General features: G+C 48.5%; 1 protein-coding gene across 4 annotated transcripts in view; it reads right to left on the bottom strand.

Moving 5' to 3' along the window:
* Positions 1-24,425, bottom strand: part of LARGE1 (LARGE xylosyl- and glucuronyltransferase 1) — a 453,793-nt gene that overhangs the window by 126,275 nt on the left and 303,093 nt on the right. The window lies entirely within an intron of this gene.

Below are 24,425 nucleotides of genomic sequence, written 5' to 3' on the forward strand. Positions count from 1 at the left end.
CACTTCCTGGGTGCGTCTGACCCCATCCCATCTCCTCACTGGTCCCTATGCCCTTTCAGAGCAGGGACAGGGTTCGGTTTCTGGTATACTGCAATGCTCAGCCCAGCACCCGGCACCTGGCACCTGACAACCACTCAGGATATGGTGGGCGGGTGCCTGGAGGATGGATGGATGAACAAAAGAAGATGGGAAAAAAGCAGAAGAAAAGAAGGAAGGAAGGAATGAATGAATCTCATCTCTACTGGAATATAAACTCCATAAAAACAACACCTTTATCCCTTGTTAGCTACTGCTGTATCCAATGGGACCAGGACAGTGACGGGCACGAAAAGAAACTAAATATTTGTTGAGTGAACAGATGAATAAACTAAGCCAAGCTACTATTTAGAAAACTCTCTATAAACGATTACTACTCACTGACAAACCAAATTGCTCTCAGATTACTTCCTAATCTGTTTACTCCACCAAATTATCAGGATCTTTTAATATTCATACAATTCAGAATGAGTGGTGACGCAGGTTAACAAAAAAAGAATGCCTTCCTCGGGCCAAGCAATGTACAAAGTTCAGGGAAAGCAACAGGGCATTGTCCCTGCCCTCAGAAGCTACAATACCTACAAAGAGGCCTAAGCTGAACACAGTGGTGTGACAGCTGTGGAGTGGGGGTAGGGACAGGTACCTTCAGTGGCTCCCCGGGGTTGCAGGGCAGGGCAGAGCAGGGCCATCCCAGCTGAAGGGCACAAAGGCAGAATGACAGTATCAATTAATCCCCTTGTGATCCTAATGTCAGAAATGTAAGCCTTTTATGATGCAGTTAAACAATTTTTATGGGTTTTTCCATCCGGCTCATGTCTTGGTGTGTTTTTAATCAAAAAGGATAAGAACAAGAAGTCAAGTGGATATAAATCTCCTGCTCATTTTTCTGGTTCTCTGCCCAGGGAGGCGAGGGGGGCCGGCAGTGCTCACAGCCGAGTTTGCGGTGGTTCTGTCCTCCCCGGGTGTGTTTTTAGAGAGAGGAGGGCCTTGCTTTAACCAACAGACACATTCTTGGAGGCTGCATGTCAACAGAATCTCAGGAAATCAACTCTCTTGTTTCCAGTAACTTCAGATGTGCATTATCTTTACTTCTGATGACAAAACAAAGATGAGTTCCTTGCATAAATGTGCGAGACAAAAGAAGCACAAACAGAAAATAAAAATTACTTGCAATCTTATAACCTGGGGGTAATTTTAGAATTTAATCTTAGACTTTTATTCCTTGTGTAGAGATACAGATATATATTTTGACAAAAAGAGGATAACGGTAGGATTATTATGTATCTTACTTTTCTAGGTGATCTATAACCATGTCAGCAACATTTTTCCCCACGTCAACAGTCTACATTTTATTTACTAGTTCCATATTATTCTATTGCATGGGTGTACCAAAATGTAACAAGTTCCAGTTTTTAGAAGTCAGCTTTGTTTCAAAATTTTTCTTATCATAAATGATAAAAGTTCTTTGTTCTCATCTTCTGTAACTTTCTAGAAATGAAACTGTTACATCACATATATCCATATTTTAAAAATCAGATACATTTTATCAAATTGCTCTGCAAAAATGCTGTTGTGATTTATACTCCCTCCAGCAAGAAGTGTTTACATTTTTCTTTACCTGGTACTACGAATACAAAACACCGGCCTGTTTAACTCCTGTTTTAACTGTTTTGATTACTTGTGAAGTAGAATGTTTTACATGTGTAAACTGTCCTGCATGTTTCCTTCTTCAGTGAAGAACTTCCATGTCCTTTGCTCATTCTTTGCTTTTTTTTTTCTTATTGATTTCTAGTAACATTTTACATATTAAAATACTGATCTGTTATTTTTTCATCTATGATGTACATTTTTCCCTAGAGTAGTTTGTTTCAATATTTTTTTGTGTGTTTTGTGTTTTGTGTTTTGTTTCCACTCATTCCAATTTTTTACTGTAGTTTCCTTTGTCTCCTTACTTGTTAAATAGTAATAGGCAAAGCAACACTTGGGCAGAAGGGAAAACACCACCACTCACTGCAGCTGTATCATGAATTTATCCATTGGATGATCAAAGGAATTGATCCCTCTAGAGCAGCCAGCAACCCAGGCAGAAGCCGGCAGTTAATGTGGAAATTGGTCCCAGAGAAACCACACCAGTTCTCTTAGCAAAGTCAGGCAGTGGAAGCCTTATTTAGCACAAGGAAATTTTAAGTGACATTGAGGTCCCAGACTGGGTCAAGCATCTGGAGTCCCTTGAGGGACTCATAGTTTCTGGGTCAGTAAGGCCATTTCCTGGATGTTAAAGGAGGATCTCACCAGCAGTGAGATGTTAATGGATGGGGTCACTTCACCTGAAGGGAAATTTCTTCTTTTAGAAGAGCAGCCAGACTAAAAGACCCCAGTCTCTATTTGGGGGTGAGGGGCAAACTGGAAAGCTGGCTCCAGTGCTCTGGTGGTGACCAGGCCAAGAGGAAGAGCATTGGAGCTGCTCCCAGGTTGGGGGTGGGGGGAGGAATGGTGCCTTTTCCACGTGCTGCTGTGAAATTAGCAAATCCGAAATTCCATGTGAGACAGGACAGCAAGCCAACCCTTACAGTGGCACCAGAAATCTCCCCGCCTTATCTTATTTAGGTGGTTGCTATGCCTCTTGAGTTCTATTCACAAATATCACTTCCACCCTACTTCCTAATGGTAAGATTTAAATCTTTCCTGCAAGTCTTGGCTGCTCTGCATTACGTTTGGTTCACACGTGAGACAGAGCATTAGGGGGAAGCCCGATCCTCCAAGGGCCAAGGACATGGCTGCAGTGAGAAGGGAAAGAAAGGCCCCAAAAGTGGAAGGTCAAATGCAGAGGCCCCTTTTCCCTTCTTGGAAAAGAAGGCATTTTTTTTTTTTACTTGTAGAGCCACCCTGCAGATCCAAGATTTCATGGAAATGACTTCCCGTACAGCTGGCAGTCCAGCACAGCTTGGGAACCTTGACATAGACAACGAGGGGTCAAGTAAAGCTAGCTACAGAGTTCCCATGTCCAGAGGACTGTGATGAACACATGGAGAGGAGAGGACAGATGAAAGGCAGATGAGGGCAGTGAAGAGGCAGGTTAGAAATTGTGTGACAAGCTCTAGGCACTTCCAGAAGGACAGGGACAGGTGAGAGAGGGCCAGTGAGGTAGCCGCAGGGAACTAAAGAGGGGGGCACTGTGCCAGGATAATGGATGCTTATAATGATCACTGATGCTCCTAATTATAACCGGGAGGCACTGAAGATCCTGCCTCGTTAAAGAACAATTAAATTATCTTCACTCTGTTAAACTGATGGAGGCAGGACAGTGAGCAACTGGCTTTTAGAATCCTCTTCAGAAACAGGGATGACACACTATAGGGTTGGAGATCTGGAAGGGGCAACGTGCTAGGAGAGAAAAATCCCGTCATCCTGCACACCCTATACCTTGCAAAGTCCAGCCTGCTGCTGGGCATGGCCTGGCAGTGGGTGTGGTCATCTCGAGGTTTGGCTGAGTGGGAGCCACAACTGAGGTGGCTGCAACTTGAGGTGCTCGAGCCATCTCGAGCACGTTTAAGGAGACAGTGGTGCAGAGAGCGGAAGGAAGGCAATGACCTGGGCTGATGACCTCGGCCTCATTCCTGCAAATACATTCATCTCTTTAGGCTAAAAATGTGACACCTTTCAAAGGTGCTTTTTACCAAGCACACAGAGAACAGGGATAATGGACCACTCAGGGAGATTTTGATGGACCTAATGTTCAAAAAGTTAGTTAGCTACATTTCCATTGTTCTTCCCACTCTATCAAACAAGCTTTTCTAATAACACCAATAAGTATGTATGGGACGGAGGACTATGGGTACTACAAAGAAGAACGAGCTGTGGTCCCTAACCTTGAGGAGTTTCAACCTAATGACTATTTAAGAGTCACTGTTTTCCCCTAAAACCAATGTCCTGATTTAAATGCAGGAACAGGACTTACTCAATAAATCTTATTGTGAATCATACTTGGAAAGGAAATGATGTTTCTGAAAAACAAATGCGAACGGATTGTTAAGTGCCTCCTCCCCCATGTTTTCAGAGCTTCCGCAGGGAAAGGTGGCGGCACTGGTAAAGAGCCGGAGGACCCTCACGTTAACAAGCGGTGGCGGGAAGGGCACACAGGAAGGCTCTGGGAAGCCTCGAACCCGGGGGCACAATGGGCAAGAGGGCCTGGCCCTACTCTCTGGCTGACTTTAAGAGTCAATTGTAATGGTTGCTTTTACTTTCCTTCTCGCCAATTCTTTTAATTAAACTTGTCAATACATGCAGCTTCAGGAGGAAAAGCCATCCCCTACCCCTGTCCCCACAAAACCCAGTTACTCTTGTCCAATCTCCATGTCCCTACCCACCCTCACCTCTCACGTCCACGTTGGCTTGTTATCACTTCATTGCAGTGAAATCCCTTTACCCAAAGCAATCAATGAACCTCATTATTATTATTACAAAAGTAATACATATTTCTCATAGGAAATTCAGGAAATAAAAATATAGAATGTAGAAATCATCGTAATCCCATGAATTAGAAATTGGCACTTAACATTTTAGTGGGTATTCAATGATTTTCCCTCAATTGGATGCTCAGTGTTTTTTGTTTTTTAATCTTGGGCTGATTTCTGCCAAATTATTACTTTGAATTTGGGTTTTAAGTTAGACTGCCACCCCTACTCAACCATCAGCTCAAACGCCACGTTCTCCGTGAGGCCCGTCTGACCCACACCTCCCAGCGACAGCAAGTCCTCTCCCTAGCGCCTGGTGCACTCACGTCACCTTTCCCCATCTGACATACTACACGGTTATGTGTTCCTGGTGGAGAACCTCAGCTCTAAGAGGGCAGGGGTCTTCTCTGTTTTGTTTGCTGCTACATCCCAGAGCATCCATGGAAGGCTGAAGGAAGAAGTTCGAACTATCTCAAGAACAGCCAATGCTCCCCCCTTCTCCAATAAGCACTGTTAGGCACAAGGACCCCTGCTCCAGACGATTGATGGCTGGCGTGGGGTTGCCAGCAGAGGGAAGGAGGGGTGGGAATGAGAGAGAACATGAGACCGTGGCTATCCTTGTTGGCTCTGCCACTCAGGCTGAGCGGGAGCCCGTGGTGTGTCCACTCTGAGCCTCGGTTTCCTCCCTATGTAAGTGAGAGGGCTGGAAGCCCAATGTGCGGGTGTCTGCCTGACTACTGCCACCCCCGCCCCGCCGCCAGCCTGTCTCCTTCCAGCAGCCCAGGGCTTGACAGTTTACAAAGCACTCTCATTTAGAGCATCTCACTCATTTTATCTATTGCCGATCAGTACGAGAATCTCAGACAGAACATCAAAATCAAGTGTGCCCAAGACAGCATGACAAAGTCAGCAAGGCTAAACAGAAGAGACAGAGAGAGGCCGCCAGAGAGACAGAGAAACTCCATCAGTGAGATTAAATGTAATTTCAGAAAGAGAGAGAGAGAGAACAGCACCAAAAGGCAGGGGAGCTAATTTTCACATAATTCATCCAAATCTTATTTAAATGCCCCTTAGGCAACAGTCAAACCTCACCAATCCACTGGGGATCGCACAGGCAGGTGGCCATTGGGGCCAGGCTATCTAACCTTCCTCCACCCGGCTGATGGAGAGAGGGGACCCGGGGGGTTGCTCCAGCTCCCACGCCTCAAACGTGTCTTGCGGGTTGCAGAATCCGCACAAAATGTGGCTGCTGTAAGTCCTGGAGCATCTTTAGGAGAATATATCTAGAGTCCCAGCAAGCCTGCTTACTGGGTTATATAACTGTGCTCTTATTGTAATTCTGTGACTTTTATCAAAAGGCTAGATCTGAATTGCAGATGCAGATTCCTTTTTACATTCTCTCTGGATGAGTGACTACAGCCTGAGTTTATTCTCCAAACAACTTTTCTTCTTCTTTTTTTAGGAGGAGCGCTTTAGGGCAACAGTAAACTTATACTGTCCAATTATTCATTCATTCACCTGTTCACCTGAAAGATGATTACTGAGCATCTCCTAGCCACCAGACATTGCTTCAGGCAATGGGGATAAAGAATCTCATTCAAACTGGAGAGAAAGGTGCAATTCACAAGCACCAGGAGGGAGAGGGCTGCCTCCTGTCCCCATCCGAGATCTGCCGAATCCCCGGGCCTCTACTCCCTGTCTCGAATGGAGACATCAAGGCCTCTGGCTCTGGTTTACAGGGGTCTGATGGGATTCTTGGGTGGCCTCATCCTTCTCCTCTTTCCTTCCTTTCCTCCAACACGCACCCCTCTGCCTGTCTCTCTGGCTTATGGCTCCTCAGGATGGGACCTGTGGAGAGTGTGTTGGTTGTAAAGGCCTTTCTCCCCAGCTGCCAAGCTGAGTGATCGGAGAAAGTGTCCAACCAGTGCCCATCCATCTCTCAGGGTCAGCAGACGTACTGAATAAGGGAGATGGAACACATGCCGCAAAGGATGCAGAGTTTTGCTACTGGAATCGGGGCAGCAAGCCTGCTTTCTGGCCCAGTGCACTGGAAAGCACAGACGGGCGTGAGTCAGGGGAATGCTCCCTTCCTCACCGGCGGCAAGACCATCCGGGCACTTGGTTTAAAATTCGGTGTTCCAGTTTCCCTGCCTGCAAAAGGGAGATAATGGTATCTCTCCCTTAGGGTTACTGCGAGGATTAACTAAACACTACCTTTATTGAGCACTTACTATGAGTCAGAGAGTATGTATAGCAATTTTACATCTGAGGACATTTTTTCATTGACTTTTAGAGAGGAGAGAGAGAAGCACCGATTGATTGCCTCGTGACCGGGGATCATATGCAGCCAGATGGGGGATCTAACCCACAGCCCAGGAGTGTGCCCTGCCTGGGAACTAAACCCACAACCTTCGGTTATGAGACAACCCTCCAACCAACCCAGCCACAGCAGCCCAGCCAAACAGGATCTTATTTAATTCCAATCACTCTCGCTCATGTTAGCCTCAGATCAAAGTACTAGGGGCTGGTTTTGTCACTTCTGTTTCCTAGGAAGGGGTCCCCTCCCCACCCTAGAGTAACTAGGCTCAAATACTTCAGTTTCACAGAAGATTTGGTGAAATTTCAGACCCAGTTGGTCCCAATGTCTGGAGTTGTGCTGTCTAACATGATAGCCACCAACCACAGGTGGCTACTTCAATTTAAAGTAATCAGAATCCGATGAGATTAAGATTCGGTTCCTCAGTGACACTAGTCACAGCTCGAGTGCTTAATGGCCAGTGTGGCTAGTGGTCACAGTATGGAACAGTGCCAATCCCCAAAATTTTCATCAATGCCACAAGTTCCACTGGGCAGAGGTAGGGGGTGGACAACAAGTCACAGGGGGAGAAATAAAAGTCAACACAAGGGCGCGAGGGTCCATTCCCCAGAGGCTCACAGAAGTTGGGCCTCTTTTCAATGATCTGTCAGGGCGAACAGGATGAGGCTGCTCTCAGGTGCGGGCTGAGCTGACCAAGTGCTCTGGGGCCTTTGGATGGCTTCACAGGGCAGCCTTCATAGCTTGGTCACCAACGGGGCGGCGCCATTCAAAGGTATTAAATTTTCAGATCTTTTACTAACTAGGAAAGATAAAAATAAAGACATTTGTAAAAAGTCGTCCAGAATCTACTCCTACAAGCCAAATGGCTCCCCTACCATTTGCCCTGGCAAGGTTCATTCCCATAACCTAGCACTAAGGAGCCATTTCCCCAAAATCAATCATGCGCTAATCATCACGACCTGGGAAAATGCTTTGCAATGTTCCCAGGCACAAGGAGCCCTCAGTCTAGGTATAACCTAGCCCATACTGGTGCTTTAACATGCTCCCAACCTCCCCAGGTATAGCCCCTGCTCCTCATAAAAGGCAAAGGGAATCACATCACCCAGCTTCACAATTTTCAAGCAGTACTCCATTCCCTACAGTGCCTACCAAAGCCTTGGGCTTGGGATAGACTCCCTGTCACAACCCAACTGGAGTTTGCCAAACCCATGGCTCTTACCCCTTGGCTGGCCCCGGTGCCCCAGCAGACTCATTCATTTGTCCATTCATTCATTCCCCACCGACTTATCAAGCACTGCTGTGTGCCAAACAGCATGCTAGGTACTAGAGATACAGCAGTGAAGAAAACAGAAAACAAGATCAGCTCCCTATTTTCTCATGGAGCTCACAGTAGAGGACAGACACCAGGTAAATCAGTCTGTTACGACATACAGAATGCCAAGTGGTGACAGGCGCCTCAGAGACCCAGAGTGTGTGGTGGTGGTCGTGGTGGGGTACTTTCCTTAGATTTAGACATTGCGTTAGTTATTTTGTCCAATCCTTTGAGACGTCGTCATTTATTCCTTCATTTGCTTAAGAAATTTTTCTTGAACACTGACCATGGGCTGGGAGGTGCTTTGAGCAGGGAGCAGAACAGACAAAAGCCCTGACATTCTAGTGGCAGAGAGAGACAATAAACAAGATGACACTGTAGAGCTCAGAGGAAGGTGAGTGCAAGGATGAGGCGGGTGAGGGGTGCAGGGAGTGCACAGTAGGACCAGGAGGTGGTGTCCCGTCTGCCTAGAAGGTCACCACGCCTGGACGCGCAGGGTCTGCACGTGCCTGTTCCGCTGTTTGCTGCACTACACTTACCCCGCTTTGCACTCATGGCCGCTTCCTCCTCTGCCTCCTACTCCAAGCCCTGACTGCAGGGGTACTTTCTGGAGCTCTTCTGATTATCCCACGCCTGGGTCCTCTCTGTACACTGTAAATACCTTCATTTATCTAGTATCCGTCAATACTACGTTACCTTTAGGCGTTTAGGTATATGTTAGTCCACTGGGCTCACAATGCTAATGGGCAGGGGCTGTGTCTTATCGGTCTTCATTTATTCATTCTAGAAGCTTCGATGGAAGACCAGCTATGAAGCCTGCCCAGCTTCCCTACCTTAGAGACTAAAAGAGCCCCTGCCATTTTGTTCTTATTTGCAGAAAAGATCTGCTTTTCTTTCCACCTCACCCATCTACGACAAAGGACTGATGAGCCATTTAAGTAGAATAACGCATGCAAAAGTATTTAGAGAACACATACAGATGGCTTGGTAAATATAAGTCATTGCTATAATTATTACTAATCTAAATTTATTTTTGCATGTCTATTAGAATACATGTACATATCCAGCCGGTTATTGAAATGCTTCTGATTTTGGTCTGACCAGAGTAAGAGGAAACCCTAGCATGCCTTATCTATAATCCTGACAAGGCTGCTACACTACCTGTGACTCCAGTTCACGTACCTGCTCACTAAAGGGACCACTCCTATTTCTAGGCATTGTACTGACTTAAAGCTGGTCACTGGCCCTCTATATCATGTTCAACACTCTTGATACTCAAATATCGTGCAGATACTCTGTTTTCAGAGCCCACTGCGCTGATCCTTTGGTGCCTCACTGTCCCCACCCTGAGCTGCAGAGCTCCCCCTCCTTGGGAGCCTTCTCTCCTGCTCACCTCTTCAAACCCCTGCCACCAACTCCCCAGGATGCTCTTCCTCCTATTTACACAATTCTTCTCTTGTGTTGCTTATATATCGCCTGTGAGGACATAGAAAAGCACAGCAGCTCAGCTACACAGATTGAGCCTCGTACCCACAGGCCCCACATGCATGGCTGTGGGACCACCTCAGGCAGGTACGTCTCTGGGTCTCGGAAAGTTCTCTTGTAAAGAGGGAACCACACTGACTTTCAAGGCAGTTGAAATGATGGTCCTATCTTAGCATGATTCATACAGTCTCCAGAATTGTTAGTATAGCTGAAGTTGGGTCTACTTCTAAGTTTTGAGAGGTTCAGAAGCTTGAGTTCATGATAATGCTCTTCTCTGAAGAGCTGGCCATCTAGCCACGCGTGGGTATGTAGGCAGGAGCGGAGCCGTGCGTTCGTACATAGTTGCATGTAGGGAGGAAGAGACGGGAGTCACTAGCCCGGCATCCGCAGAGGGTCAGGCAGAACCTCTGATCAAAGTAGTTAAAAAGATGAACGCATACTCTCAGTGGAGCTATCCCAGCCAGCCAGGACGCAATAATTTAAAAGACAATGCTGGACACTTACTTTGAGGTGAGAGAAAATCCTGAAGACAAAAGAATCTTCTCAAAACTTCCTTTTAATTGAAGTGTTGGTTGGCTGCATTTCCCGTGAGCTTAGCTAGCTCTCTGTCTAGGAAGGGGAAATCATGTGGGGCTTTGCTGTGATTGTAAACTACTTAATCTGAAATTGGAACTCAGTCACAGTTTGATAGCCCTGTGGTTGTGCCTAGTACTGGGTTGATTTGAAAAGGGTCTGAATAGCATGCCTTCTGCACTCCTTTTGGCTAGTGCTGCCTGCAGAGCTGAAACTAAGCACAACTGTCAAATTGACACAGAAAAGAGGAAGAATTCAAGATGTGGCTGCCTTACTATGAAATGCAGACAAGGTCAGGGGCAAAAGAAATCCCTTCTAGAGCCAGCTGTAATGCAAAATTTCTGCTGACATGTGGGCCGACCCCACAGCCCCATCCATGGTAAATGATAAGATGCATTTCATGGAATATTGGAAAACTAAAAAGATGGAAAAGATGCTGTGTTCCGTACAGAGTGGGTGCCAGAGAAGTGCTGAATTACTACAGGGTGATGACAGAAAAGAGAAAAAGCAGCAGATGAATAGGTAGCAGCAAGACTGATGAGGACCGGCCGGCCACTGGCAGGTGACAGATGAGCCAATGCGCCACACCAACGGAGATGAGGTGGAAAGGCACCGAAACACTCCACGGTGCAGCCTCTTTGGCTGAGAGGCACAGAGGGCCAAGGAGCTTGGCTGCAGAGTCCAAGGCTGGGGGACAGCGTGGGCCCACCTCGATCCCTGCGTGCCAGGTGAAGCCACAGGACAGTGGCAGGTAATAATATTGGGTGTAAGCCACCTGCTGGACACTGTGCCCTACCTTCCAACCATTATCACCCTCGATTCTCCCCCTAATCTACTGAAGTGGAAAGCAGTTTCACCTTGATTTTATAGCAGAGGGAACGGAGTCCCTAAGTAACCTGCTCTGCTCACGTAGCAAGCAGGAAGCAGAGCAGGGCCTGAACGGCTGGTCCGAGTGAAGAAGGCCCAGGTTGTACCCCCAGAGCTCTGCAACACACGTCCCTTCACTCATGGAATTCCTGAAGCCCCGGAGAGGGGCCGCACAGCCCACTGGAGCCTGGCAGGAAGCCAGCGATTTCTTTGAAGTCTCAATTTTTATCTTCATCATTTGTGCACGTGGAAAAATGTTCTCTCATAATATGCTTGCTTGTGTTTTAATACTGTTTTTATCTTCATCATTTGTGCATTGAAAAATACTGTGTGATGTTTTAAATTACTTACCATACGTAAAAAAGGGGGTGCTGTCCTTATCCTGGGGGCTTGGAACCGTCCCGGACAGAACAGTAAGTACCAGCGGCAGGGGGAGGGGAAGGCAGCGGGTTGGGCAATGTGCACCCTGTCCAGAAAGGCAACATGCTGCACCATGCTGCCTTCTAACATCCCAAGTTCGGGGCAAAAACAGGAAGAAGCAGAGCACCCCATCGACGGTGAACAGGTGTGTGAGAAGACTGGTAGCACTCTGGCTTGTGTGTTCTCCAGAACTGAGGAACCTCGTATTAGTGCTACCTTCCTGGAGAAAATCATCTCTGTCCCAAAGGCCACCCCCCTGGGCAGGGTGTTTTCTTACATGCCTGAGTCTGCCAGTGTCCTTTGTGGACGTGACACTTTTGCCCACCCTAATGGTGATGACAAATGACTCTGAGTGTTGCTCCAAGTGCGGGTCACATGGCTTTGCATGGGTTGCCCCCTAATTCCTCAAATAACCCCTCTCAACAACCTTACGAAGCAGGCAGTACCATGATACCCATCGCGCAGATGCAGAAGCTGAGGACGGAGAGGTTAAACAACTTGCCCAAGGTAACCCAAACGAGGACACCTTGGGGCTGAGATTTACGTCCACAAGATTAGACTCAAGAGCCTTTGTTTTTCCCAGGGAGCCTGGTTCCTTGGTCCACCTTGGCATGGCGGTAGAGAGCCAATGAATATCAATGTGCCCATTCTCGTGACATAACCGATACACTCTCCTAACCCATTGGCTAACTAGGGCACTCCATCCTCTGATTGGGTGGAGGTCATGAGCCACCTTCTGTTTGCAGAGGGAGTTGCTCAAGATGCTCACATGCAAGAAAAGACGAGTCTGGCCATGCGCACCCTGTTGAATGCGGGCACAGGGTGAATGTCCAAGTGAAATTTGCTTTTTGAGCTCCTCAGCCTAGAAACCACAGCTGGGCATTGGTTAGTTTATAAATACCAGTGATGCTTACTACCGATAATAGATTTATAAACATGTAATACGTACTTTTGTATCATAAGTATACTAAGTATACATTACAATACATATATAATCCGTATACATAAGATACTATGTTAGTCTGCTGAAATGTTTCTCTCTTCTTCTAAACACCGGCTTCTCAAAGTAGAAAGTAGGTCTCCCTCGCCTTTGAGCCAGCCCCTGGTACTTAGCACACAGCTTTGTCAACGGGTTGGTGCTAAGGAAGAGATGTGTCTCTCAGAAGACCATTAAATTTAAGCTTTGAAGCATCTTTAGGCAGCAAAGGAATTAGCAAGGCACTTACTTCCATCTCCACTTCCCTAAGCCCTGCATCTTAGTTGTCCAATTATAGGTACAAACAGACTTCAAGGCCCACGATATTGACAATTAAAGCAAGGGAAAACATCGTTAAAGTGCGGAATCTCCCACAGGATAACATTTGGGTATAAAAATCCTGGCGTGTTTTTGGTAAAGATAAGTGTCTAGGCTTCCCGGTTTATAAGGTGGCTAAGTGCATCAGGCCAACTGATTCTAACTACGGACTCCCCCTTGCTATGCAACTTTGGGCAAGCCCCTGCACCTCTGTCAGTCTCGGCGTCCTCCCCCACAAAACACACCTTTCCTCCCATGACGTTGGGAGATTAAATAGACAACATGCATGAAGCCATTAGTCTAATGGCTGGCATTAGCAATAGATAGAATGCGTTATAATTACTAATGTTATTACTATTATAATTATTACTGCAGCACTTGCTAACATAGAAGCCCATCCAAGCAGGGGCTCAATGGAAACTCACAGGTAAAAGAAAGCAAGCGTTGCCATCCCCAGGAGGAACATCTGCCCCGAGCACACGTGGGAGCTCAGTGGAGGGGGCAGACCAGCTTGCTGGACCAGGGCAAAGATGGAGGCTTCCAGGGAAGCCCATGGAAGGCCTCTGGCCCAGCCCAAGATCCTACACTGACAAGCCAGGGATGCAGGAGGAACTTAGTGCAGAGGAATGGGGACCGGGGGTGTGACACTTCAAAGAAGCCCTGAGGCTATATTTGAGAGGGCAGGATTGAAAATGATGCATTAAAGAGCCGGACTCTGAAGGTAAGTGTGGGCTCAGAAGGTAAGTGGACTAGAGCCACTCCTCCATGTCAGGGAGGGAGCTAATGAGGCTTTTCTTGTCATCATCTGTAAAAGTTTATTACATATACTTCAAAGGCAGTGGGCAGCACAGAACCTCGGGACAGACTCCTCCCAAGAATAGGAGCTGAAAACAGAAGATGCAGGCTTGGGGAGAGAGTGGGGGAGGTGGCCCATGCCACAAGGGGCAGGCATCTGGATGCCTGGGCCTGTGAAGATTAGAAGCTGACCACAGTCTCAGGTGGGAGGAGGCTGGGTTATAGGGAGGGTTAATTAACTTCATTATGAAGTAGGAGATGGGCTGGTTTCCTGAAATTGCCCCTGGCAGCCTTCACTTCTGACCTCACACACTCTGGGTTTCTTTCCTAGAACTTGTAGGAAGTGCTCAAAGTCTTTCTTTTTTATTTATTTTATTTTTTATTGTTGTTCAAGTACGGTTGTCTCCATTTCCCCGCCACCACTTTACCCCACCCACCCGCACCTCCCACCCTCACTCCTTCCCCTCTTTGGCTTTGTCCATGATCAAAAAACTATGATACATTTACACAATGGAATACTACACAGCAGAAAGAAAGAAGGAGCTGCTACCCTTCGCGACAGCATGGATGGAACTGGAAAGCGTCATGCTAAGTGAAATAAGCCAGGTGGTGAAAGCCAAATACCATATGATCTCACCTATAAGTGGAACCTAATCAAAGTCTTTCTTAATCTCAGCCTCCCTCATACCTGGCTGTCCATCAACACGTGAACACGGCGGTCTGGACAACGTGGCGGTGGTTTGAACAATGACGGCTCATTCACCCGGCGTGGTGTGGAGGAGGCCTGCCTTCAGCTCCAGGCTAGTGGCTTCCCACAGTTTGTAATTACAGGCAAAGAAACGACATTCATTCCATCATCACACATTTACTGAGTGCCTCCTACTGTGTGCCAGGCACAGGGGATATGTCGATGAGCAGTGGCAGCCAGGCCCTGCCCTCCTGGAGGTTAGAATCGAGACCAGGGATATGAACATTAATTATAGAATCAGGGGTGTGCAAACAAAAGCAAAATGACAGCCCAGAAGGTGGATGAAGGGGCAAGGTGTGAGGTAGCACAGGTATAAAATAGGAGAAAAGATCTAAACAGGTGAGGGTCTCCTGAAGCAGGGATGATAGGGCCGAGGTGGGGAGAACATTCAGATCAACCCAGCAGGTGGAGAGGTTGGCCTAGGAACACGGGGAAGTCAGTCCTAGTATGAGGGAAGAAGATGTGTAAGGGCCCTGGAGTGGGAGGGAAATGAGTCACTTCCGAGACACAGAACACCAATCTTCCCAGAGTGCGCCAGGGAGAGGGAGGTGTGCAGATGTGAAGGTGAGGAGACAGGCAGGCATGGACTTAGGTCTGTGTTGTTCATGGCTTACCCCTTTGGCTCCTGCTACGTGCTATTACAGTGTACTGGAGGAGTTCACGTATAAATGCTGAGTGAACGAAGGCTTTCCTACAACGCTCTAGGCCCTGTGCCAGGCTTTAATATACTGTATCTCAGGGACTCCTTCAATTCACTGGTTCTCACTGAATCAACTGGTTTTGCTGATAGAAAAAGAATAGGTAGTAAACCCAAGGTTACAGAGGTGCTAAGTCCCAAAGCTGAGAGCCAATCAAGTATGTTTCAGAAACTTTATAGCCAGGCAGCTTTGTGCAATGGAGTACAAAATTCACCAGGTGAGTTACTGAGCTAGAATAACAAGGTGGGGAGAGTGTGGCCAGGGAACCTAAGCCACAATTTCTGTGCTCTAAGAAGCACTCAAGTGCAGTGGCTACGAAATGGTGCAGCCACTTTGGAAAAGGGTTTGGCAGTTCCTCAAAATGCTGCATGTGGAGTTACAACGTGACCCAGAAATTCCACTCCTAGGTGTATACCAAGGGAAATGAAAACATACGTCCGCGCAAAAAGGGCATGAACGGCCACAGTAGCGTTTTTCATATAATAGTCAGAAAGTGTGAACGGCCTAAATGCCCACCAGCGGACAGACGATAACAAGCAGCTTATCCACACAGTGGAACATTATGTCACCACAGAGAGGAATGCATACTGAAACATGCTAGAACACGGAAGAACCTTGAAAACATGCTGAGTCCAACCAGCCAGTCGTGAAAAGCAATATACTGCATAATTCCATTTACACGAAATGTTCAGAAGAGGCAAATTCACAGAATGCAGCTTAGCAGTAACTGAGGGCTGGAAGGAAGGAGGCATGGAGAGAGAGACTGCTAACGGGTACAGGTTTCTCCTTGGAGTGTTGAAAAAGTTCAAAAATTATATTCTGGTGAAGATCACAACTCTGTGAATATACTAAAATCCACTGAACCGTACACACAAATGGGTGGATTTTATGGTATGTGGAAAAACACGGACCAGTGACTAAGAACCCTAATATCAGAGTCCCAAAGAGGGGCCTGAATCCCAGTTCTACGACGCGCTGAGCCATGTGAATGGCTCACGGGGATGGTGAGATTTCCTCCCCGAGCTTTAGTTTCCACAGCTGTGCAAGATGTGCGACACCCACCCACAGGGTTGCTGCGACTACAGAGCAGGATATTTCACGCGGCGCGTTAGCATCCCCTCTGCCATCCGATACCCACCTCGAACAGAAACGAGTGCCTCCTGCGGGTGCTGTGATTCCTGAAACAACCAATGGCGTTCAGAAGCAGTTAATCACATTTGCAGGCAAGCCCCTCCTTCCCCAACTGTTTGCCATCCAGCCTGGTTTGGATGCAAAGACAGAGCTCAGGTGGCTACCCCAGGTGAGAAGCCAAGCATTGGCCAAAGGCGTCAGGTGTGAGGAGGCAATGAATGGCCGACTGCCAGAACCAGAGGGGGCTGCTGCATTTCTAACAGCTCAATCTTAACAGTTTAAAGTGCTCAGAACACAGTGCATTCCTAAAGAGCCTTTGTCTGTCAGCCCTGTAGGACTGATCAGGCACTCAGCTTGGAGAGCCCGTCTGTGTCATCTCCTGCATCCTGCGATGCAACAGGAGCCCTGGGCTTTGGGCAGGGCTACAGCGAAGGGAGCAAGCAGCTGCCAGAAAGCCGGTGGCCCATCCAGATGCTGGGCTGAGCCAAAGCTCGAGGCTGTCAGGTGTTCTGAGGCATAACCGGCTTCTCTCTGGAGCTGTTGCTAACCCACTGTCAGAGTAGAGATGAGATCCAAGTGGGCTTCACTAATCCCGCGCCAGTCCACCTGTCACCCCACCCCGAGGAGGACTGCGGGAACTATGGATGGTTTTCCTGGAAGAAAAAAGGCTCACCGGGGCCATCAGACATTCCCCAGACAGCCACAGGACGATGCTGGGAAGAGGGGTTTATTCTGCATGGTGAGGGATAAAACCTGGAACAAGGGGAGAAGTTACAGGAGGAAATTTGAGGATGAATATGAAGAACTTTCAAAAGCCAGAGCTCTTTGGAGGCGCAATGGGATGCAGTGACAAGCAGTGAGCTCCCTGTCATTGGGGCTGTGTGACTAGGCTGGCAGATGACTCGGGTAAGGTGAGCGGGTACCCCAGGCCTTCAGGACTTCTTGTCACATTGAGATTGTGTCATTTTTAGGTGTTGGCTCTTGGTTCCAGGCATTTGGAATCAATTTCCCTTCTCTTCCCTCACTTACCCACAGATTATGGACCTGACAACTTTGCTCCCAGAGCCACCTGCACACCGCTCTGCCGAGCACCGGCCATGCCGCGCTGGACGCCACTGACACGCCATCCTCCTTGTCTGGGGCTGCCCTGAGCTCCCAGACACCAGGGCCCTGAAGCACAGTAGGGGCCGTACGCGAGGGAGGAGGCAGAAGCATCTCCTATGCCAGGTGTTCCCCACCTCCGCGCTGCAGACCAGTACTGGTCTGGGCCTGCTGGGAACTCGGCCATACAGCAGGCAGAGAGCTTCACTGTAATGTGCTTCAATCATCCCCAAACCACCCCCCACCACTCCATCCATGGAAAAATTGTCCTCCACGAAACCAGTCCCTGGTGCCAAAAAGGTTGGGGATCGCTGCCCTTTGCTGTGCAACTACCAACTGTCCTCACTGAGAAGACTCGCCACAGTGCAACCTCCTGGGCTGCCCTTGCCTGACTCGCTCAGAGATCAGACTGCCCCGAAGCGGAGTGAGAGGGGCTCACTGCATGCCATTGGCCTCACAGGATGTCTTAAACACAGCATGTGCTGGACAAAATCTATACGCATGGTTTTCAATCAGAGACAGACATATACTTCTGACTCAGGGCTGGGGAGGCAGCTGCTGCTGCTGGAACCATTTTCCATTCAAATCCAGCAATAAATGACAAGTCTGGATCAGGCACAGAAGCCACCCAGCTCCTGGGGCCAGAGATCAAGACCCCCCCCCCCCCCCCAGGAGCGGGCACTAGCCCGTGAGCCCTACTCTGTGGTATGTCCTGCAGAGACCCCTCCTCTTCTCTGCCTGCATTGGGCCCAACCTGCAGAGTCCCACTGGGGAGGAGCTGACATAGGAACAGAGCTAGAGGAAGACTCTGTGTGGCCCCCAAGGGATGGCCTGCTTTACTAAAAATTCTACTAGAATTTCCGGGTTTCTGGTCTCCATTTAGCAAGCTGCTCAGAGTGACTTGGATGAGCACAGACCAGGGATTTACTCCAGGTGTTCAGGAGAGGCTCGAGCAACAGTCTCTCCTCTCAGGCTGAAGGGCCTGAGAGTGAGGAGTCATAAAGAGATAAGGGGACCCACGAGGATGACAGTGCCACACGCCATGATACACGTCAACACAAAGGTGTGTGCGTCCCTAGCCCATGGTGACACCGAGGCAGGCTGGAAGCATGGGCCGCTGAAATGGACGTCCCAGGCTCAGGGAGTAGCTTTGAGACCTGAGAGCTATGAGCTGTTTGGTTTGGTAAACCACAACTAGTGTAGGACCGGTGAGACACAGGGTCTGCGTGGGCACCAGGGGCTGCAAGCTGACCCCAGAGAGGAGCCTGGATTGCACAGCTAAGGATGCTGATGGTCCTTTGGTGCATGTACCCGGGGGAACCATGCCCAGAGGAATGAAACTGTGTCATCTGCCATGACATGGGAGGACCCCAAAGGCACTGTGCTATGTGTAATAACCCAGACACAGAAGAACTGATACCAATTCCATTTACAGGAGGTGCTTGGAGCAGTCAGATCCACAGAGTGGGTGCTGGGGCGGGGGAAGGAGGAACGTGGGGTTAATGGGCCCAGCGTTTCCGTTGGGGGAGATGAGGTAGTGCTGAAGACGGGCGGTGGCAATGGCTGTGCAGCAGTGTGAATGTGCTTCATGCCACCAAGCTGTGCACTTCCAAATGGTTATAGTGAAGTCGGTTATGCATAGTTTATCCCAATACATTTATGAAAGGAAAGAAAATGTGCAGCTAGCATGGCGTTGTGCAGGACCTCCCTTCTCTATTCTGCGGAAGTTCAGGAACCGCAGCTGTCCTGCCCTGATGGATGCAGGAGTCACGGCCCCCTGGGAGCTGTCCCAGACTAACCGCCCAGACAAGCCGGCGGGTCTGCATAGCTGCCATCCCCTGAAAGAGATGAACTCGTACATCACCCAGTTTCCCCCGCCTCCCCAAGTTTTTAATAAACTTCTCTAATTGTATACCTCCAGGTTGAGGGGAGAAAGGAGACAGAGCTGGAACAGCCAGGCGTCCCTTTGATAACACGCTCCCTCTGCTAATTAACAAGTCCCCACACAACTGAGCAGATGCCAGCTGCAGAAACTTGCACAGTGATGAGCTCTGATCACGGCGGAGCACACAGCGTCTGCACAGAACAGGGGAGTCCACGCAGCCAAAATCAGACACCGTTTGATGCAGCTCTGTTCAACTCAATGCCACCACCTGAGGACCTTTTGGAGAGTCAACTCTTGGTGGGGAGGAGAGGGTGGTGTGGCAGGGACGGGGCTTTGTGGGGAGTAAGATACAGTTGTTGCCAACTTGAAGGAGCATCCTGCGAGCCAAAGTAGCCTTTCGCCTCTTCCCACATACACCATATCCATGGACAAGTGGATGGGAAGGACGTGTTAAGTCTATACTTAACCACGTCTCAAAAGAGTTTTCTAAAATCTACATTCGGTAACTCAACACTGAAGTTACCACACTTGACTTTCTGTAGGAAAAATTATCCTTCCTTGGTTTCCCTTCTTTCTCTTTGATTCTATTCTCTCCAAGTTCAGAGAGAACTGTCATCTGGTGAGCTCATCCAACAGTTTCTGTCACGCTGTAAATCACTTTCTGTTTCCCAGAGAAAGTTACAAGGTAAACCCTTGATGTGGCTACAGCAATCAGGCAGATGCATCCAAAAGGTTGGGTCACCACTTTGCCCCCCCACCCCACCCTGGCTCATCCTGGCAAGCATTGTGAAACACCCCCGCATGTTATGACTTCAGGTGATCTTGTCTCCTGAAGCAGCTACCCAACTGCAATGCTGTTTGCATATAACAGACAGAAACAGGCAGGAAAATGTTGAAACAACTCAGAATGAATACGAACGGTGGGGATGTCTTTGAACCACAACTGTTTTCCTCTCTAGAGTCATTAGTGCTAATTACTAGCAGCTACCCCGGTGACAAGTGCTCACAGTTACTTAGTTGCTAATTAGCTTCAATTTACCGCTCTGATTGTGTGGTCACAGGTATGTATTTGCCTGGGGAGTGAGGAAAAAGAGCAGGTACACCAGGCCTTAGGGCTGTCCTTCAAAAAGGCATCACCTGCCTGACCAGCTCTGCCCAACCCAGTGGCTCTCCAACCTTCCCGTGCACCAGAGTTACCTGGAGGGTTTATGAAAGCACAGGCTGCTGGGCTCTGCTCCCAAAAATTCTGATTCAGTAGGTCTGGGGTGGAGTCCAAGAATTCGAATATCTAACAAGTTCCCAAGTGATGCTGCTGCTGCTGCTGCTGGTCCCAGAGCCACCTGCTGAGAGCCACTGGCCGCACTAACCGCAGCCAAGGCAGGTGCTGCCTCTGCTGCCCTGGGCGTCCCATCTGCCACAGGGAGGCAGTGCAGCCAGACAAGTGCCTCATGGGTCTCAGTGAGCATCACATGGCACATGTGCCAAGCTGAACAGGAGGACACCTACCGAAAGATGGGGATTCTAGAAATGATTTGTTTCCCACCAAAACCTACCTGGGCATTTGACAATCTCTCTATGCTGCTTTTCATTTGGACAGAACAAAGCAGTGAGAGAGAGAGTAAAGGCAAAGCGTGTGATGCTCATTTACCTAGGCTTCAGCCAGCTTTGACAACTTGGCAATTCCAAAAGCCCTGTGCTAGGGTCATCTCCAGCCCTGGTCTTCATAAACATTTTAGACCTGAAGACCTAGAATGCGTGACTACAATAATAAAATAACAATTCCAGCATCTACCTAACCGATTAGAGAATAAACTAGAGGAACGAGCGCATTCCTTTCAGCAAACTACGATAAGCTGGCAATGTGCTGGGAGTAAAGAACATAAACATGATAATAGGAATGACTATGCATGAAGGCCCACCTGACACCAAGCCGTATCAAGGGACTGGTCCTCAACCTTGAAGCAGCCGTGGAAGGGCATGGCCATGGGGGTGATGTCAGCCAATGAGCATGAAGTGCCTGCTGGGTCCCACTTCTCCTCAAAGCACTTTGCACACATTTACCTACTTAATCACAACCACCCTGTGAATGAGCAAGTTTACAGATGCGGAAACCAACCCAATGCCACTCTGCTAATACAGGGGGCGGGGGCGGGGCACAAGCGGGCTTACAGTCGTGAGCACGCAAACATTTACTCTTCTATTGTTACTTATTAACATTGCATCACCTACTTGTGCTTCAACGGCAAACCTTCTTTTGGCAGCCCCTGTAAAAGGTGGAGGTAAAATGTGCACCCAGGCCGCCCGCCTCCAGAGGCAACAGCTGGTGGCCCTGCCATCTACGCTCCACTGTCTCTGCAGGTGTGGGACAGCACCCGTGTCTCAACAGGTGAGACAGTGAAAGCCCATAGAGGTCACACACTGACTTGGCTTAAAAAAAATGAATTTACTGGGGTGACATTGGTTCACAAAACCATACAGGTTTCAAGTGTACAACTCAACAACACATCACCTGCACCCTGCATTGTGCGCTCTTCGCCCGAAGCAAAGTCTCTTTCCGTCTCCACTTACCCCCCTTTGCCTCCCTCCCCCTCCCCCTTAGCCCCCTCCCTCTGGGCGACACCACACTGTTGTCTACGTCTCTGTGTTAGGTATATACATTTAAAAAAATCTCTTCACCTTCTTTCATGCAGCCCCCAACCCCCTCCTCTCTGACAGCTGTCAGTCTGTCCCATCAGAGCCAAACAAAAACTGACTTAGCCTTTGACTGTGAAGTCTGTGTGCCATGCCCGGGGCTTCCTGATGATTGGCATGTGTGTGGTCCCTGCTAGAGAGGAGGCGGGAGCAAAGATGAGCGCAGCTCAAGGTGGTGGGGGCCACACTAAGGCTATGATGCCAAGCATTCCATCACATGCAAAGTGACTTTCTTCCTGTTCTGCTGATGGGCTATTGGATAGCTAATGAGACCAATCTGGGGCAGCCACAGTTTGATCCCATTTGGAGAGATGGTGCCACGTGGCAGCTGGACTCGGGTATCTTCACAAGCGGTTTTTATTGTTACTTCTTTGTGCTGTTGCCCGTGCCACCTGCATGAGTCCCGCCCTGTGCGGGTACTTCCTGATGCCTTTCTGGGGAGTGATCTGGCAGCTTAATGCCCTGAGTGGTGACATTTGCTGAGCATCCTTTAAAGTATCAAGGAGCCCTGAAGGTTCTGACACAGACAACATGGGTGGCGTTTCCCTGGTGTTTAAAGAGGTTTCTCCATGTTACCCATGTTGCCACTGCCGAGAGCAGAGCAGGAATCGGCTTTGCACTGTAAACCCCCCAGCAGTTCTGACTGGTATCGTGGTGCCCAAATGTTCTGAGGATTTAGGTGAACTAAGCAGTTTTACCAGTGAGATTAATCCCATAAAGACAGGCTGACTGCAGCCCACAGAACAAACTTCCCCAAAGCCGGGGCTCTGCAGGCCCCTCGGACAGGGGTGGAAGGCTCAGGCTGGAAAAGGACGAGGTAGGAGATATGGGTTTAGGTGAGGCGTGAGTCCTCTCACCCCCACTGCCTGTGGGCACCCCGCGTCTCCCACAAGGCGGTCTGCGCCTACTTCCTCTTGGTAAGGTGAACTGGAGTAAGGGCAAGGTGGTTTTTCCCCCATGAGACGAAATGTCATTTTTCTACTTGGTGGCCAGTCTTCCCTCCTCTGACCTCACCAGGAGAGCTGTCTTTGGTCAAACTGTCCAACTGTAGCCCTGGCTGGGTTGGCTCAGTGGATTGAGCATCGGCCTGCAAACCTAATGGTCACTGATACAATTCCCGGTCAGGGCACATGCCTGGGTTGTGGGCCAGGTCCCCAGCTGGGGGCATGAGAGAGGCAACCGATCAATGTATCTCTCTCACATTGATGTTTCTCTCCCTCCCTTCCCCTCTCTCTAAAAGTAAATAAGTAAAATCTTTAAAGAAAGCCCCGTCCAACTGTGACAGCCCCCTGCACCCGTGGATGAACCACAGTGTATGTGATCTCGTCTGGTTCCTCACAGGCTGGAGCGCTGAGGCCCAGGAAAGGGACCTGTGGTGGGCAGGTCATGAGGTTAAAGCAACTTTTTCAGAAGCCACTATTCTTCCTTTTTAATCAAAAACATGCCGTGAAGGAAAATCAAAGTCATGGGCAGAACTTCACTATAAGCGACAGCATAACATCTTCCTCTCCCAGGGCTCTCTCTGACCTCGATGGTTGTGCAATGAAGTGGCACACTCCTTCCAAGAAGAACACTGACAATGATTGAGGATCTTAAGAAAATTGAAAACTTCTGACCCCAAAATAACAATTGTTAATTTATATTATTAAAAATGCAGCCGAGTCTTAATTAAATCTTCAAAACATCAGAAACATCCTAACTGGCCAAAATAGGAGACTGTCTTAACAAGATGATGATGATATATCACTAGACGGAACATTACCCACCCGCTGAAAGGGACAGTTCTGAAGATCAATCACGTCAAGGGAAATAAAAAGCAGGAATCAGAACTGCCCTTAGAAGGAAGACGACTGCCTTTAAAAATGTAGGGGAAAATAAACTGGAGGTAACTCATGCAACGATGATGATCTCTACGTAGTAGATGTGTGATTTCTGTCTCCTCCCACTTCTCTGTACCAGTCTTCAATGTGCTCTGACCACGGACTTCATTCTGTAAGGAGGAAACGCGCGCACCATCCTCTTTTATACCACCTTTCTATGCCTGAGTCAGACTGTGGCATCACCCTGACCAAGGGTCTTGCCAAAAGAGGTGCCCGACCCCCGAGCATCCCAGAAGACGTAAACATTGCATCCAGATGGCTCTGCCGGCGACACTCAGGCAGAGGCAAGCCGTCAGGATGTGCGCTGGTGGGACCATCGATCAAATGCTCAGATGGAAGTAAGGTTTGGAAAAAAAAAAAGACATTGCCAGAGAAGAGCCTCTCTGCAGGAAAAAGAAGTCACATGTGCTGGTGAGGAAAACAGATTTGTAATGAATGCAGCCAGTTAGTAAGATTAATGAAAGGGGAAACCTCTTTGCATGGTGGTCAATCCACAATAATTTAAGGGTAATCAAGACTAATTCCAAGATAATAGGAAAAGCTACCCATGTCTAAATTTTGGCCGAGGTTCCTTCGTGTGTTAAATGGGCTAACCTTTGTGAAATCAGAGTATTATTGAGCACAGAGCGAGTCAAGCACTTTTTGGTTCCGATTGCAGACTGTTAACACGGCCAGGGGCCCGAATCTTACAAATGGCATGCAGATGCTGGGGACCAGCAGCAAGAAAATGCTTCTGCC

This window comes from Desmodus rotundus, chromosome 3 (genome assembly GCF_022682495.2).
Source record: "Desmodus rotundus isolate HL8 chromosome 3, HLdesRot8A.1, whole genome shotgun sequence".
Taxonomy (NCBI): Eukaryota; Metazoa; Chordata; class Mammalia; order Chiroptera; family Phyllostomidae; genus Desmodus; species Desmodus rotundus.